Source organism: Bos indicus, chromosome X, assembly GCF_029378745.1.
Source record: "Bos indicus isolate NIAB-ARS_2022 breed Sahiwal x Tharparkar chromosome X, NIAB-ARS_B.indTharparkar_mat_pri_1.0, whole genome shotgun sequence".
In the NCBI taxonomy this organism is placed as follows: domain Eukaryota; kingdom Metazoa; phylum Chordata; class Mammalia; order Artiodactyla; family Bovidae; genus Bos; species Bos indicus.
The window spans coordinates 9,556,345-9,575,424 of NC_091789.1; the positions used below are offsets into that span (position 1 = coordinate 9,556,345).

At 38.8% G+C, this 19,080-nt stretch overlaps 1 protein-coding gene across 5 annotated transcripts in view; it reads right to left on the reverse strand.

The window, feature by feature from the left end:
• The window catches only part of TENM1 (teneurin transmembrane protein 1), a 909,292-nt gene that overhangs the window by 872,113 nt on the left and 18,099 nt on the right, over positions 1–19,080 (reverse strand). The window lies entirely within an intron of this gene.

Below are 19,080 nucleotides of genomic sequence, written 5' to 3' on the forward strand. Positions count from 1 at the left end.
CTGGAGATGACAGATACAAATAGGTAAGCACAAGGCCCAGCCTCTAAACAGCAGCTACTGCTGTTGTCATTCTTATCTGTGTGCAGGGTTACAGGTTTCCTGAGTTTGGAGCTATCTGGTCAAAAATTAAAGAACAGATGAGTCTTTCAGGATGTCAGCCAATCTCCATTGGTTTTCTAAACCTGGAATAGATCTTGAGTGTAGAGTTTCTCTTTTAGCAATCCAGGTGATTTTCTCTCTCCCTTGAAAACATTTTGGGGGTCCCCACCCATTATATAAATAATACATGCTTTTATTAAAATAATTGTAAGATAAAAAAAATTGAAGGAACACTGTGGTGGTCAAGTTCTTAAGAGTTGAGGGGTGTTAGAGAGGAAATGCGGAGAAGGCAATGGAACCCCACTCCAGTACTCTTGCCTGGAAAATCCATGGACAAAGGAGCCTGGTAGGCTGCAGTCCATGGGGTCGCTAAGAGTCGGGCATGACTGAGTGACTTCACTTTCACTTTTTACCTTCATGCACTGGAGAAGGAAATGGCAACCCACTCCAGTGTTCTTGCCTGGAGAATCCCAGGGGTGGGGAAGTCTGGTGGGCTACCATCTATGAGATCACACAGAGTTGGACACGACTGAAGTGACTTAGCAGCAAGAGATAGATTATCCTGGGTAGATCTAACGTGAACAGAAGAGCCCTTTAAAAGACTGTTAAGGCTGTCTCTGAAGTTAGAGGTTATAAGTAGCAGAGATTCTTCCCCTCTCTCTCTCTCTGGCTAGCTTTGAAGAACCAACCCACCATGAATTTTATAGCTGGGAAGAAATCTGACAACAATATAAGGAAGTTGGGAGTGGATTTTTCTCCCCAGTCTAGCCTCCAGATGAGAACAAGCCCAGTCAACACCCTGATTGCAGCCTTGTGAGACTCAAAGCAGAGAAATCATGGAAGTCATGCTCAGATGTCTGACTTACAGAAATTGTGAGCTAATAAACTGATGTCATTTTCAGCCACTCAGGTTGTGATCATTTGCTCGAGGGCCAAAGAAAACCAATACACTCTGTGTGTGTACAGATCATATTTCTCATCCTAGAGGCTAAGCACTTTGAGGGAAGAAAGCACATCTGCTTTCCCTCTGTCTCAGTGTCAAGGGCTCAGCTAAGTACACAACACAGGCATACTTGCAGGCTAGAATAAATTGTTTCTACTTGTGAACAGTAGGTATTATACCGTACTTCCTGCTGAAACTGCTTTCTACTGAGGAAGCAAAATGCAATATACTGACTTCTGTTTTGTCACATATTTTTCAGCAGAGTGGCAAAAATTAGACACACATGAGAAAGAGTGAGAGTTGTGTACCTACTTATCAATGCATGAAGCTGAAAAATGACCACATTCCTTTTAAAGATGGCAATAATGTAAGATGAAAAAAATAATTCAGAAATCCAATTACAATGAACTGACTAACAAACTGGCTATGGTGGCCACACATGGCTGGTATAAATCAGAATTATTTTCCTCTTTCTTAATTTGCTTCTCAGTCAGGCTACAGCTTTGCTTTTAAAGTAACGGAGGTATTTGTTTCCTATCTGACTCTCAGATAATTTTTAATAGATTTAGTTTTATCTTAAAACTAAACAGCCCAAGCCCATGCTAATTTCCTTACATAAAATACAGCTCTCTTAATAGCTAAGTTTCTAATCAAAACCTTAACACTCTCCTTGCCAATCAAAGATCAATTTCTTAAACTCAGCAACACATAGGAGAAGCCAGTGTACAGGTCTCAGAGGAAAGAAGTCAAGGACCAGACAATCTTTCTGGTGTGGAAATATATTCTTTTCTGCTATGAATTTTTCAGAGTCAACTTTCTTTGGCTCTTTGACAGAGTCCTTTCTTCATTCTGTCTTTTTCTTCTTTTGTTCTCACTCTCTCTTTCTCTCCAGCTAAAATATTGTTTATTCATTACTATAAAGGGAAACAGTAAGTGTGAGAGATAGTATGAAAAAATCAAATCCTTCATACAGTTTTTATTATAAAAATCTAGATATATATTCTCATTTCAGTTGCTAGAAATATCAGACTTCAAGTAGCTTAATATTATTGGACAAGATGAAAGAACATAAAGTGTTATCAGTGACTTCTTGTTAATGCTGAGGTAGCAGCTACCAGGGAATTCTAAAGTCTGTTATTTAATTTAAGCAAGGCCTTTATCCCCTTGTTAAAATGCAAACAGCACTGAGAGACCATCCCTTAGAGCCTTAAGTCACTTTAGGGTTCCAAATGACTAAGTTTATCAGCTTCTTTTCTGAAAGTAGGCTTTATGTTTTTCAGGGAGTAGACACAAAGGAAGAGGGTAAACTTAAATTCTCTGGTTGCCTGAGGGACTAGGAGACATCCACCACTGAGACTTGAAAAAGTACACAAGAAAGTGAGATCCTCATTCAAAACTGGCAGAAGAATTTTATTGTATTCAAGCCCGAATGTGATATAGTGTCAGCTGTCTGTGTGGTTGCCTACTGCTACGAGTTGTAAGATTTTAATTTCAGATGCAAACTTGGTGGTTTTCCATTTTAATTAGTCATGAAAATGAATTAAGACAGTCTCATCATTCCTAATAGACATGCAAGGAAAAAGGACAAAAATATTACTGCACTGAATATATAGACAGTTGAAGAAGTTGACTCTGAAAAATTCATAGCAGAAAGGAATATATTTCCACACCAAGTACTTCTTGTGTGCTATCTCCCCCATCGCATGGTCTTCATCACTTTTAGAAAATGCTCAATGATATATATCCTCTAGGGAATGAAATGTACTTGGAAGATCAGTGATAAACTAGGAAGCGGGCCTACTACTTCAGTCCATTCTTCTGAAACGTTTTCCCTAAACACCCTATAATTTAGTCATACCAGATGGTCGCTCAGACATACCATAGATTGCATGCCTTTATACTTTTACTTATTATAATATATCCAACTTAGATTCACTTTCCTACCTTTTCTAACAGCCAAGTTCCTATTCATTTTCTAAACTCCAAATAAATGTCACTTTTCTATAGTATATTCCAGATATAAAACATGAGGTACTGTCAGAAGCTTCCTTCTCTGTGATTCCAAATCACTTCATATATACATCAATTACTGTTCATATTACATGATATTGTAAAAGGGGTTTGTTTGTTTGCTTGTTTTTATGTTGATTATACCTCAACATCCAGACTAGGAACCCCGTGAGGGCAAAAAGGATCATCAGTCTTTACACACACCAGTCTTCCTCCAAACTCATCACAGAACATGATCGTAGTATGTGCTCAATTTATGTTGGCTGGACAGGCTTAAAAAATTTATATTAGAGGTCCAGAGAAGAAAAATAACCAAAATAGCTCTGTCCTGCCAAATAAGGGTTTGTTTCTTATAAATGGAATCCCCCAGATCTAAAGAACCAGAAACACTCTTTTTGGTTGGAATGTGACTTCAATTTAAGGGCTCGAGAGTAATAGTTTCGGGGCTTTCCTGATAGCTCAGGTGGTAAAGAATACATCTATGATGCAGGAGACACAGGAGATGGGGGTTAGATCCCTGGGTCAGGAAGATCCCCTGGAGAGGAAATGGCAACCCACTCCAGTATTCATGCCTGGGAAATCCCATGGACAGAGGAGTCTGGCAGGCTACAGTCCATGGGGTTGCAAAGAGTCAGACACCATTGAACATGCAAGCATGCATAGAGTAGTCATTTCAGAGGCAACCTCTATACTCTTTTTTAGCTACCAAAGAATCAACCACCCATGAAAAGAGACTATCTTTGTTTACACTCTAAATTCTTTCAATACAGGTGATAAGTGATTCACATCTCATCCAAATCAATTAATAATTCTATGTCCTTCATAATGTGACAAATTTAACGAAGGAAACAGCAGAAAGATAAGACATATTCTTACATTAAACACTCTTGCACTGTAGTGGGGGAGAGCATTTTAATGCACAAAAGATAATTAGATAAAATAGAGGACTATATAAACATGTAAAATTCTGCATGTTGACTATATAAACATTGTAGGAATTCAAAAAATGGGAAAGTCAGGCTAGAGTCATGTACCTTAGAATATTTCATGGACCTGAAAGGATGGGAAGAATTCAATAATACAGAGAGAATTGAAATAAAGGTTGCCTAAGATGGAGATCCAACCAGTCCATTCTGAACGAGATCAGCCCTGGGATTTCTTTGGAAGGAATGATGCTAAAGCTGAAACTCCAGTACTTTGGCCACCTCATGTGAAGAGTTGACTCGTTGGAAAAGACTCTGATGCCGGGAGGGATTGGGGGCAGGAGGAGAAGGGGACGACAGAGGATGAGATGGCTGGATGGCATCACTGACTCGATGGACTTGAGTCTGAGTGAACTCCGGGAGTTGGTGATGGACAGGGAGGCCTGGCGTGCTGCGATTCATGGGGTCGCAAAGAGTCGGACACAACTGAGCGACTGAACTGAACTGAAGATTTTAAAACATCTTAAAGAATTCTAGATCATTCAAGGAAACTAAAAGATGATTCAACCTAAACTCATTTTACATAAGAAATAAACCCAGATAGAGAAACTGACCTACCCAAGGTCCCACAGTGCATGCATGTATGCAGTGCTGGGAGAGAATCTTCATTGTGCCTACCACTTCAAGTTGTCTCCTACAGCCTCACTTAAATTATATAGAGACTACTAGGTTTCTATTCAGAGAAGGCAATGGCACCCCACTCTAGTACTCTTGCCTGGAAAATCTCATGGACGGAGGAGCCTGGTAGGCTGCAGTCCATGGGGTCACTAAGAGTCGGCACGACTGAGCAGCTTCACTTTCACTTTTCACTTTCATGCATTGGAGAAGGAAATGGCAACCCACTCCAGTGTTCTTGCCTGGAGAATCCCAGGGATGGGGGAGCCTGGTGGGGTGCTGTCTATGGGGTTGCACAGAGTTGGATACAACTGAAGCGACTTAGCAGCAGGTTCTATTTGTATGGGGGAAGATGTGCTCAGATGCATACATCTTTCCTAGGAAAGAACACCCTGTTAAAACACTGTCCAGACCAATTTCTAAAAGAAAACCTGGAAATGTTGACAATATAACCATAAAAAGTTGGGTAAATCTATTGCATTAGATGACAACAGAAAATGACTTCTGGGGAGGGAGAGGCATAAAACCAGAATACCATTTCTATTATAGACTTTGTGTTATAGAAATGAGTTACGTCATCCTATACCCAGGGAGCAAGATTTCCCCAGAAGTATAACTGAACTTGTTTTATAAGTGAATTATATTTTTTTCTTTTTTCAAAATTAGCCAATGGTTAACAAAAATGGCACTGCCCACCAGAGACTATACTGAGACTGGTCCTCTGAAAGATAGTTTCTTCTGTTTTTACATGCTAATCCCTGACACACAGAAACAATTTTAATTTATGTTCTGGCAGTATCTGAGCCACAAGAAACTGAGGCTACCGACATCTGGCTTGATAAACCACATAGCTGTAAGCAAGTTTATAAATTAAATTATTTAAGTATCCCCATTTAATTTTCAGCATCTCTAAGGACAGGATGACAGACTGAAATGTGTCAAACTCAAAGAAAGCAGCCTAAACTCATCTCAAACATGACACTTAAAGCAATTCAATACCATTCCACATTTCACAAACAGACATGAAAACACATTTCACTCCATCAATATAATTTGTAGTGCCCAAGCAAAATCATGCCATGATATCCCATAAGAAGCATAATTTAGAATGGACATAAATTTTACTTAAAGATTCAATTATTACATTAAATATATGCCTATGTGGAAAAATCTCAGTGTGTTTGGTACAATCCCCTAAGTCTAATATATTAGAATGAATGAGGCAAGACATCAGGAGATTATTGTTCTCCCATTTGGGGACAGCATAGTTATCAGTATCATTGTCATTTATCGATTAAGTCATCCAAAATACATTTGTAAATACTTACTAGATGCTAGATGCTGGGGTCCAGCAGTGAATAAAGTTTATATAGTCTCCACCATCATGAAGATTATTATCTCACCATCACTAAATAAAATGTACTGATTGTCCTTCTAAAGCATTGGAACTCATTAATTCAGGATCAATTTAAATCCCTTTCCCCCTAGTAGCTCACGAAAGATATATAATACTTGCTCTGATAAAATATATACACTTGGCTACAAAAGGAACAGTGCACACATGCAGGAAAAGAAGGACTCCAAAAAATCTGGTTCCAAAAGTGACTTGCTCACTGTCGCTAGAGGTAGGAGGGAACTCATGCCTCAGTCAATCACAAAACCAAAATACACTGAGTTCCTGCTATGGACAGAGCTACATACTAAGCTGTAGTAGGGGACTAATAAGCAAGATGCTAAACTGTCTAAACTAGAGGTAAACCTCATGGCAGTGATACAAAAAAGAAAGGAGGGAAGTGAAAGACATTATGAAGCACCAATGGGACACACTGGTTGATTATATACAGAGAGCAAAGTATCAATACAAGAAAGGGGCAAAGAAAACTTCAAGATTTTAAGCCTGGGTAGCTGGAAGAATAAAGAAATTACTGACAGAAAGTGAGAAGGTGAATAGGGGATCCAACCTGAGAAAGATGATGACCTCACCATTAGAAACACAACGCATTTCTGATATCTGTAGACGATTCAAGTATACATGTGTGGCAGGAAGTTGGAGATATGGGACCATAGTACAGGAAATAGATATTTAAAAATTATTTACATAAGAAATGGTAGTTAGATTCATAAAGGTAGACAAAATCTCCAAGAAAAAAAAGGCAGAGAGAAAAAAATAATAATAGATCTTGGGTATATCTACAGTTTGAGTATAAGAAACAGAAAATAATCCAGGAAGAAATATCCATTTTCTTTCTTTCTTTTTGGCCATGTCATGCAGCTTGTGGGATCTTAGTTCTCCAATCAGGCAGCAAACTCCCTTACTCCCTGCAGTGAAAGCATGGAGTCCCAACCACTGGGCCACCACAGAAGTACTAAAATCTCCATTTTCTTTACTCAAGGAAACTTCACAGGAAATGAACAATACTGACATCAGGCAAAGAGAAGACAAGTTCTAGAATGGTGAAATGAGTAGGCAAAGGATTAGAGGACACAAGAAAACCAAGTTATTCTGATTCATTTTTTTTTTCTTTCTTTCTATTCAGGCTAATGAAAACATTTTAAAGACTTATTTCAGAATATACCTACCAGAATCATCCTTTAGAGGGGTAACATTGGGCTCCCTTAGTAGGTAGCACCAGTGGTAAAGAACCCACCTGCCAATGCAGGAGACTTAAGAGACATGGGTTTGATCCCTGGGTCGGGAAGGTCCCCTGGAGAAGGGCATGGCAACCCACTCCAGTATTCTTGCTTGGAGAATCCCATGGACAGAGGAGCCTGGAGGGCTACAGACCACAGGTTTGCAAAGTCAGACACAACTGAAGAGACTTACCACACACACAATAAAAGCACTCTGTGCAGGTGTCTGAAATTCATTTCCCATATGAAAAGGTCCAGTCCAAGATTCAGATGCCTTAACTCAGGAGTTCCAAAATGTGAGCATCCAAACAAGAAAAACAAGTCAGATTTTTTAAAACTTGATTTCTTTTCTTAGTTGATTTAGTAACAAATAGAGATATAAGTGGTGCTTCCCTGGTGATTAGAATGGTAAAGAATCTGCCTGCAATGTGAGAGACCCAGGTTTAATCCTTGAGCCAGGAAGATCCCCTGGAGGAGGGCATGGCAACCCACTCCAGTATTCTTGCCTGGAGAATTCCATGGACAGAGGAGCCTGGAGGGCTACAGTCCATGGGGTCGCAAACAGTCAGACACGATTGAGCGACTTTCACTTTTAGAGACAAAATAGTAGCTGAAACCATATTCGTTTACTGGCCATACCACTTACTTACAAAGTAAAAAACACGAACTTGAGAATGAGAAGACAAAATATAAAATGAAGAAAGTACATTCACCCTCTTTTGCTAAATGCCAAGAATGAGAAAAAAAGATTCTATGTGTTTTGGCAAACTGGAAATTTAAGATGGGAAATCACTATTTAAGGAATAGTCTACATGCAGCCCCCTTTCCAATTCGAGTCTTATCCAAAAGTATTATTATTAAAGAAATGATCTTAAGACACTGGAAGTAACTATCAATTCTACGCGGATATCAAATTATTCTAGCACAATTTTATTTATCTCAATGATAAAATGAAAAGTCACAGAAGGCAAAATGATAAAATAATCTATTTTTATTTCTATAAGAAATTTGACCTAAATTACATGGCATCCTTAAAAACAATGAGAAAAAAAAGAGGGTTGCACTAGTGTTCAGTAACCTCATTACCCTGGATGGCCCCAACAAACCTGGAGGAGTGCTAAGGAGGGCCTATGGTGAAACTAAGAAATGAGTAGTGGGAAAGGGAAACAGAAAAAGATGTATTGAGAAAAAAGAAAGAATAGAAGGAGGGGAAAGGAATGCCATGACAAAGGTACCCAGTTAATATTTGTAAAGTGCTCAGAACAGTGCATGACCCACAAAATATATCAATCAATTTCAGTCGCTCAGTCGTGTCTGACTCTTTACGACCCCATGGACTGCAGCAGGCCAGGCCTCCCTGTCCGTCATCAACTCTCGGAGTTTACTCAAACACATGTCTTTTGAGTCGGTGATGCCACCCAACCATCTCATCCTCTGTTGTCCCCTTCTCCTCCTGCCTTCAATCTTTCCCAGCATCAGGGTCTTTTCCAATGAGTCAGTTCTTCACATCAGGTGGCCAAAGTATTGGAGTTTCAGCTTCAGCATCAGTCCTTCCAATGAATATTCAGGACTGATCTCCTTTAGGATGGACTGGTTGGATCTCCTTGTAGTTCAAGGGACTCGCAAGAGTCTTTTCTAACCCCACAGTTCAAAAGTATCAATTCCTTGGCACTCAGCTTTCTTTATAGTCCAACACTCACATCCATACAGGACTACTGGAAAAACCATAGCCTTGACTAGACAGACCCTTGTTGGCAAAGTAATGTCTCTGCTTTTTAATATACTGTCCAGGTCGGTCATAACTTTCCTTCCAAGGAGTAAGAGTCTTTTAATTTCATGGCTGCAATCACCATCTGCAGTGATTTTGGAGCCCCCAAAAATAAAGTCTGTCACTGTTTCCCCATCTAATTGCCATGAAGTGATGGGACTGGATGCCATGATCTTAGTTTTCTGAATGTTGAGCTTTAAGCCAACTTTTTAATTCTTCTCTTTCACTTTCATCAAGAGGCTCTTTAGTTCTTTGCTTTCTGCCATAAGGGTGGTATCATCTGAATATCTGAGGTTATTGATATTTATCCTGGAAATCTTGATTCCAGCTTGTGCTTCATCCAGCCCAGTGTTCCTCATGATGTACTATGCATAGAAGTTAAATAAGCAGGGTGACAATATACAGCCTTGACGTACTCCTTTTCCTATTTGGAACCAGTCTGTTGTTCCATGTCCAGTTCTAACTGTTGCTTCCTGACCTGCATATAGGTTTCTCAAGAGGCAGGTCAGGTGGTGTATATATATTTGCTAAATAAAGAATTCTACTCATAACACTGACAACAGGACTTCCTTACCCATTGTACAGTCATTCACATGTTTGAAAGCAGAAGCCTAGAGTAAAGGATTTTTCGAGATCTCCTGCAGCTCAATTATTTCACAGCTCTATGTTTCCCATAATTTTAAGAGGTTTCACTAGAGAAATTAACTGAGGGTATTTGTTGATGCATCAGAATCCTATTTTCTATGTCATCAGTTTCCGTTTTACCTAAGGGTATGCTAGAACTATTTCTTTGTTTATAGACAGCACTCATTTGGTAGATTTCCTAGAATTTGTGGGCCTTAGGTACTTCATCTAATACTAAACACATTAACAACTAGTATTCTTTAAACAGCCCATTCATTTATAAGGTAGCTCTGTCAGTAATTTCTACTGTAAATCATTGGGTACGCTGAACTCTGTGTTCCCATCAGTAATGAAGTAGGCATTTTTATTCAAATGTAGCAGGATGTTCAGCTCCCAGGATAATGATTAAGCGAAGATCTCCTTTTTTATTCTGCAGACAAAGCAGATACCGTACTTACAGTTTAGACTCTCAGGGACAAAAATCTTAATGGAGGCCAAGATTTCCTCAGACTTTATGGAAATAACTTTTGAAAAAGTTTGCATTCTGTAGTCCCTCTCTATGGCAATTCTGATTTCTTTTTCCTGGGGTCAAAATATTCTTGACAGGCCTCCCACTCCCTTGCTATTCTTTAATAGTACTGTCATTTCCTCACTTCTCCTTCTAATGAATATTTCATCTGTCTGAAGGAATAACCATTGTGTGTTTACCAAATGACAAAATGACTTACAAAAATGTACTTAACTGAAAATCAGCCTTTCTTAGAATTACCAGTCTTCTTTCTGCTCCTTTCTCTGCCTCCTCAAACTACTGTCAACAATAAAATGAGTAGTAACTTCATGTGCTCTCTTGTGATTAAAGCTATAAGCTTTATGCAAATTAGTACTCTTAGGTGGTATTCACATCATACAGTATGTAGATGTGAGCTTACACCAGGGCATGCAAGTAAATGCATCTTTTATTTTGTGTTCATACACAGTATACAAAAGAGTCGAACATCAATCAGAGTGCTTTTGAACAAAGCAGTGTATAAAAATAAATAAAATTAAGAAGGGCATTGAAAACTTGTATACTTTACATGAATTATCATTGAAGGTTTACATCATACACTGTGAATTATATCCATCCCATTTAACCAGGTGTGAATTTTGCAAACAGGAAGAGAACAAATAAGTCATCTATTACACACAGTGATAGTCAGCCATGTCACTGAAAGTGTATCTTTTAAAATTAAAGTTCACATGCAGTCATCATACAGATGAGTCTGGGAGAAAATAGGTGGCTGATGTATTCTCAGAAAACAGCCATTTAAAATCATATAAGTTGAATAGTTTCATCTGACATATGTCAGGCATCTAGCAAAAGTAGGACAATACTTGAAGGTCGCAAATTCAGTGTCTATCCTATAGAAAGGACCCTGACTACTTCAGATAGTGCACCACACAGCAAGGGATTACACGGTCCCTCTGTACTTATTTTAGAATTTCTGCCACTGATTTTTTTTTACCTTAAAAAATAATATACAGTGATTCTCCATATACTTTGGAAGTATGTTAGGCTGAAGAAACAGTGATTTCAAATTTATTAAGGTGAGATGGAGCGCTGGACTTTGTCTCACGCAAAAGGTACTTTGCTGCATTCACCTGTCATGTTAACAATATTCTGGGACTGAAATAACACTCCTAAAGAAGATCTGCTCAGAGAGATTTTCCAGGAACCCTAAGAGCAATTTCTATTAACTCTGATTCCATTTCCTAAACATCCAGTTTTGGACTTTTTGTTGGGAAATAATGGATGCATTTCAGATCATAGCTTATCTGTAAACACTTAGGGAAAACCCAAGGCTTTTTTTTCAGCTTTGTGATTGTGTGTGTGTGTGTGTGTGTGTCTTCCCTGGAGTAGAGGAATAAGTACCAACCACACAATGCTTCCATTATCCTTAAAAGACTGGCACTAAATGCTGCAAGAAAATGAATTGAATCTACAAACCAAGTATTTCTGCCTCCATATTAAGGTAAGTCTACAGTTTCATGGAACTCTAAGCTAACAAGTAAATTGAGAATCTATACATCTATATATCTCTATCTATCTGTCTGTCTGTCTTTGTAAGGATATATTCTATGCCACAAAAGATCAACTTGTACAACTGCCCCCTTGCAACAAAATCAAGTCAGTTTATTTCTTCTTGCTTAGTATCTGCTTCTCTAAGGTCTCATAGGCTCTATTTTATTCCTCATCTCACCATTGAATGTAGGTACTTCATTCTGTTGCAATACCTTTTCTTTGCCTACTCTCAAACTTACAGAGATAGCTTGTAGCTTTGGTGAAAAATCTGACCATTACTGAAATAGGCCACACAAAAAAAAAAAAAAAAAAGAAAAGAAGAAAAAAGAGCAACCTACATGATACTCTCTTACTCTCCCCTACTTAACAGCATGGATATTCTGCTATACTTTGATTTTTCTTTTTGGTGAAGCGGCAATTTAGAGAAAGGCAGGTCATAGGAGTGTTCAAGGGGAATTTAAAAATGAACATGCTTTGGATTCACTGATCTATACTATAAAAAGGATGACTGTCAGCTATGAGCAAATTTAAAACTAAGAAATCCTTACAGGATTGACTGCAAATATACAGGAAGTCACTAGATGAAAGTTCAATGTAACTACATCTGGACCTGTATCTTGACTATTTTGATTTTATACAAAGAAAGATGATGACCAAACTGATATAAGGAGATAGACTTATTTTAAATTAAAAAAAAAAAACACTAAAAAACCCTAAAGCTTTCAATTTTTTGAGATTCTCTCATTTGGATGTTCCATAGTCTTCAAAAACAAGTAGGTATAAAATGGAACTCAACCTCCCTCACCTAGACTCCTACTTTCCCTTCCATCACCAAGGCAGATAAATGGGATTAGGGTGGGTGGGGTATGGTTGGAAAAAAACAGTGCAAAAGTACAGGGTCAAGATATCTAAAAGCAGGCCCAGGACCTGACTACAAATCCTAGTTAAAGACCCTCCCTTGGGTCATGAAAAAAATTTTTCAACTCAGCCTAAACTTGATCTCAGTAACAGTGAATGGTATTACCTTCCATTCAGTCTCCCAAGTCAGAAACTTTCCCCTTACTCCCCATATCTAGTGAGTGATTCATGCCTATCAGTTCTACAAAGTTAGCACATCTCAAATCTCAAGATCCTCAAACTGTAGTCCCTGGACCCATGGCATCAGCATCCTCTGAGAACTTGCTAGAAATGCAAATTATTGGGCCCTACCTCATACTAACTGAAGCAGAAACTCAAGAGTAGGGTCTAGCAATTTGTAATTTAACAAGCCCTACAACACACCTTCAAGTTTGAGAACCACTGTTTTCAACCTATCCCTTTATCATTGTTCCCACTGGTAGTAGCCATCTGGCCCTTGTCATCTCTCATCTGACCTATTTTAACAGTTTCCTAAATGATTTCCTGGCCATCAGAAGTTCTGCCCCCTCCAATCCATTCTTCATACTATCACCTGGGTGAACCCTCTATATCACAAATATGGTTATTAAAGTCCTTCCCTCGTTCCTCTATGACTATAGAAGCAGCTTTTAAGCCATGTTCCTAGGTAAACTGGTTTTAAGGGTTGCCTATCAGACAAGATAAAAGCTCAGTGCATAGTACAACAAACTTCAAAGTTCATAAGTAGAGTTAGAAAACCACTGGCTTCCTGGAAAAAGGAGATGTTCTTACACCACATAAGTCCCTCTTCATCTGTCCCTAGCCTACCTCTGCAGCCTCATGTTCTCTCATGTCTGTCTTCTACATCACCCTTTTGCTGAAGAGGATGATTGCTGTTCCTCTAAGAGACCAGGCTATTTCATGTTTTTGTGTCACTGCTTCTTTTGCATAGAACGTCTGCCCATCCCCACCATTTGTTCATCAGATGAAATCAAATTGCTAATCCCTACCTACCTTACCAGTGTATATTTACAGACTATCTCTAGTACTAGCATGCAGTTCAGTTCAGTTCAGTCACTCAGTCGTGTCCGACTCTTTGAGACCCCATGAATCACAGCACGCCAGGCCTCCCTGTCCATCACCAACTCCCGGAGTTCACTCAGACTCACGCCCATCGAGTCAGTGATGCCATCCAGCCATCTCATCCTCTGTTGTCCTCTTCTCCTCCTGCCCCCAATCCCTCCCAGCATCAGAGTCTTTTCCAATGAGGTGGCCAAAGTACTAGAGTTTCAGCTTTAGCAATATTCCTTCCAAAGAAATCCCAGGGCTGATCTCCTTCAGAATGGACTGGTTGGATCTCCTTGCAGTTCAAGGGACTCTCAAGGGTCTTCTCCAACACCACAGTTCAAAAGCATCAATTCTTCGGCACTCAACCTTCTTCACAGTCCAACTCTCACATCCATACATGACCACTGGAAAAACCATAGCCTTGACTAGACGGACCTTTTTTGACAAAGTAATGTCTCTGCTTTTCAACATGCTATCTAGGTTGGTCATAACTTTCCTTCCAAGGAGTAAGCGTCTTTTAATTTCATGGCTGCAATCACCATCTGCAGTGATTTTGAAGCCACAAAAAATAAAGTCTGACACTGTTTCCACTATTTCCCCATCTATTTCCCGTGAAGTGATGGGACTGGATGCCATGATCTTCGTTTCTGAATGTTGAGCTTTAAGCCAACTTTTTCACTCTCCTCTTTCACTTTCATCAAGAAGCTTTTGAGTTCCTCTTCACTTTCTGCCATAAGGCTGGTGTCATCTGCATATCTGAGGTTACTGATATTTCTCCCAGCAATCTTGATTCCAGCTTGTGTTTCTTCCAGTCCAGCGTTTCTCATGATGTACTCTGCATATAAGTTAAATAAGCAGGGAGACAATATACAGCCTTAATGTACTCCTTTTCCTATTTGGAACCAGTGTGTTGTTCCATGTCCAATTCTAACTGTACAAAAAAGATCTTCACGACCCAGATAATCACAATGGTGTGATCACTCATCTAGAGCCAGACATCCTGGAATGTGAAGTCAAGTGGGCCTTAGGAAGCATCACTACGAACAAAACTAGTGGAGGTGATGAATTCCAGTTGAGCTATTTCAAATCCTGAAACATGATGCTGTGAAAGTGCTGCACTCAATATGCCAGCAAATTTGGAAAACTCAGCAGTGGCCACAGGACTGGAAAAGGTCCGTTTTCATTCCAATCCCAAAGAAAGGCAATGCCAAAGAATGCTCAAACTACCACACAATTGTACTCATCTCACATGCTAGTAAAGTAATGCTCAAAATTCTCTAAGCCAGGCTTCAGCAATATGTGAACCATGAACTTCCTGATGTTTAAGCTGGTTTTAGAAAAGTCAGAGGAATCAGAGATCAAATTACCAACATCTGCTGGATCATGGAAAAAGCAAGAGAGTTCCAGAAAAACATCTATTTCTGCTTTATTGACTATGCCAAAGCCTTTGACTGTGTGGATCACAATAAAGTGTGGAAAATTCTGAAAGAGATGGGAATACCAGACCACCTGACCTGCCTCTTGAGAAATCTGTATGCAGGTCAGGAAGCAACAGTACTAGCATTACTTTCTTCATTAAAACTTTTCAGATGCCTGCTTCTTATCCTTGTGCTAGCTGGACTTGATTAACCCTCCTGCTTTGTGCCCTAAGCGTGGTTGTTGCAGTGATAATATTTATAAAGGATGTACAATTTTGTATACCAGCCACCATGTAGAGTGCTTTATGTGTCACGTGCAGGCTATTTTAAACTTCAAAAGTCTATGAGGTATTAAGTCTAATTATTATTTCATTTTAGAAGAGAGAAGACTGAAGTTAGAAAGATTATTCTTATTCTACTTACCCAAGGTGTACAGCCAATATATGGCAGAATTGGATCATCTCACCATTTAAACTCCAAAGTATTTGCTCTTAACTACTACAGCACAGGGACCAGGATCATATCACACAAGTCAAGTAAGCAAGGAATAAGACAACAGTGGATGACAGACACTATGGAATTGAACAGAGCACTCAAGCTATAAACATTTTAAAAAGGAAGGGGAGAGGAGAGGAGAAGAGTCCCAAGTTGCAAACAAAATATGTCTGAAGACTGATCCTGAGCAGTAGGCCACTAGCTTGAGACTCCTATTCCATACTACATTCAATTTCCAACTTTATGCTTGTCATAAAGCCCCTACTAGGATAATTTATTAAAATAGTAGTGCCTATATCTTTCTCACTGCTGTAGGTACCCCATGAAAGAAAGAATTTTCTACTCGTCACCTATCCACAAAGTCTTGCATCCTAGACTTCAAGGCAGGAGGATGACAGATAAGGGGATGGGAGGAAGAGGCATCAGTGTTCTATAGAAGGAGAGGGAAAGAGGGCTACATTCTCCCTGAGACTCATGGTGGGAGCAGCAGAGAATTGTCAGGTGTCTCAGGGATCTCATAAGTGATTGTACTTCAACAAAAGAGGGGCCTGATATGGATATCTAGGAAAAATAATCACTAGACAAATATCTTCGTGTACCAAGATCAGCATGAACCATACCTTTTAGCCACAGCAATTGCTAACAACTAGAGAATTCTCCCCAGATTTTCTGTACTGGGAAAATCTCAATACACTAGTTTTCTATTGCCGTTGTAATAAACCACCACAGACTTGGTGGCATAAAACAACACAGGTTCATCTTACAGTTCTCTAAGTCAGAAGTCTGAAATGGGTCTTGATGGGCTAAAATCAAGGTGTCAGCACAGCTACATTCCTTTCTAGAGTCTCTTATAGATAACCCTTTTCCTTATCCTTTTCAGTTTCTAGAGGCTTCGCCCCATTCTTTGGCTCATGGCCACTGTCTTCTCATGCTGCCATTTCTCTGGTTCTCTCTCTTCTGCCTCCTCCCTCTTCCACTTTTAAGGATCCTTGCTATTACATTGAGTTTACCAGTTAACCAGGATATCTCCTTTACTATAAGCTGAGCTGAATAACAACCTTACCCAGCTGCAATCTTCATTCCCTTTGCCATGTGATGCAACATATTCACAGGTTCCAGGGATTAGAACATGGACATCTTTGGGGGTTTTCTGCCTACCAGGACCAGTGATTCTTACAGATTTTTTGAGTGGGGGCTATTTGAGATTATATATCTCATTGCCCTATTTGATTAGGTTTCTGATATGTGAAGCTCTTTAAATTTAGAAAAAGAATATGAATGCCATGAGCAAATAAATTCATATGCAATCCACATATACAATACTTGATTATTTTACCTCTTTCTATATAGGTCAGTCCTCACGTCTCTACCAATAGTTTGTAATTGGGGACCATCACAAACTCAAAAATCAATCCCTCATTGATTTTTGTTTCCCCAGCAACTAGCACCATGCCTGGCACATTGTAAAAATGTACAGCTTATCACAGTAATAAATAAGTGAAAAATGCTTCCTCTGGGAAAGAAATCATAGAGTTGCATTTGTTACATATTTTAGAGTTGTACATATCTTGAAAACGGAATCTAGTGCTAAAAAGGGAGAAGAAAGCTGAACATATAAAATTTTTAAAAATGTATTTAAAATAGATATCAGAGGTATTTTAAAATTATTTCTAAAATGGATCATTCATCAGTGGAATAAGGAGCAAAAGAAAGGGAACTGTTCCCCTAAACCATAGGAATTCTTACTTATATTTCATTCAAATCAATAAGAGGAAAGTCACTTCTAAAACACTGTGACTGATGAAGTTCATCTACCACTACTTATCTTGGTTTGATCAGAATAGACATTTTTATATAGTATTAGAATTGTTGACATTTTATTGCATTACCATATCTCATTATTATATATTAAATGCTATTATTTATGGCTACTCCTTAATCTGATCTGAGACAGAAAAATTATTGAAGGATTGGCATCTCAGAATAGGCATTTTATAGGGATGAAGTTTTCTTGCCTGGAGAATCCCAGGGACAGTGGAGCCTGGTGGGCTGCCATCTATGGGGTCGCATACAGTCAGAAACGACTGAAGCGACTTAGCAGCAGCAGCAGCAGCAGCAGGGATGAAGGACTGACTAGGAAGAGTCAATGGTCCTTCAGCTGCCCCTCAGATCATTAACTCCAAGTGGTTATTTACTCCCAGGCACTGTCCTGTGCCCAGGGTGTTACTGCTGTGATATGTAGATGATGGAGCATATATTTTAAGTGCTTTAATATGAACTCAATGCTCATGAAGGGTGCCAGATCAAAACACTGGAGTCTGAAGTCATCAGGTTATACACTTGACTGGTTCCAAGTTTCAGAGAGATACTTAACTTTGAATGGCCACCTTGTAAGAGGGAGAAAACATACAGTTCTGCTGAACTTCAAGAGATAGAGGAAAAGCACAACAACATCCCAAAGTTAAGCATTTTATCAAAAAGGAAAAAGAGACTACTAACTAACTGAACTTCTACTTGAATCAATTTAGTATAACACCAATACTGGTGTGCATGGTTGGGGGTAGGGGGAAGTGGCTAGTGCTGTTAGCATACACAATTGCTTTTAGATAAAAAGTAAATAAATGCCCTATTACCAATGCACTAAAGCACTTAAACAAGCAGCAATCTTTTTAACAACTGGTGTGTATATTTCAAGTTAATGGCTAATCTTGACTCCATTTTGCATACTTGAGAAGAGCCCTTAATTTTATAAAAGTCATCAACTGCTTTAGCATGAAAAAGGTTTTGTTATAGATGTGATAAAACCAAGACTCAGAGCAGATCGGTGACCTAGGAGGACCATATCACTCTTATAAGACTGGGAATAGATCCTATGTTTTCTGATTGACAGGCAAGAGCTTTTCTACTATACTATGTTGTCTCTCTAAGGAAGGAAAAGCAGCTGCTCTCTGAACCTTTTAAATATTTAGTGTCAATTATTTTCTTAAGTGTGCGTTCTTTTGGCCTGCTAGGCATTTTTCCTCCGTTTGGATCTATTCATTCACATTAGCTTTGCAAGACTATAATTTTTCACACGTTTAAACCTTTTTAATAGGAAAAAAATACCTTTCAGTTAATATTACACAACTAGCAGACTCACAATTCCCAAATTAAGAAAATTATTTTCTGGATTGAATGACACATCTTCCTTCCCAGTAAGTTTCTCTTTTAATGTCATTTTATTTTCTGATCTTACTTTTTTTTCCCATAGTGAAATGAGTTTTTTGGCAATGGTATTTCCTTAAAGACAGTACCTCGAGAAGAATGGCAAATAGAACTATGTGCGTAGTTAAAACTGACAAATCTATTTTAAATTCCCATAACAGACTAATTTCAATTAACTGAAACCCAATTAAAAAACTCTTAATGCACTTCTACTGTGTTTTTTGAAGGACAATGCAAATTCCAAGATTTTAAAGATTTCATTTTTATGTAATTTCATTATTTAA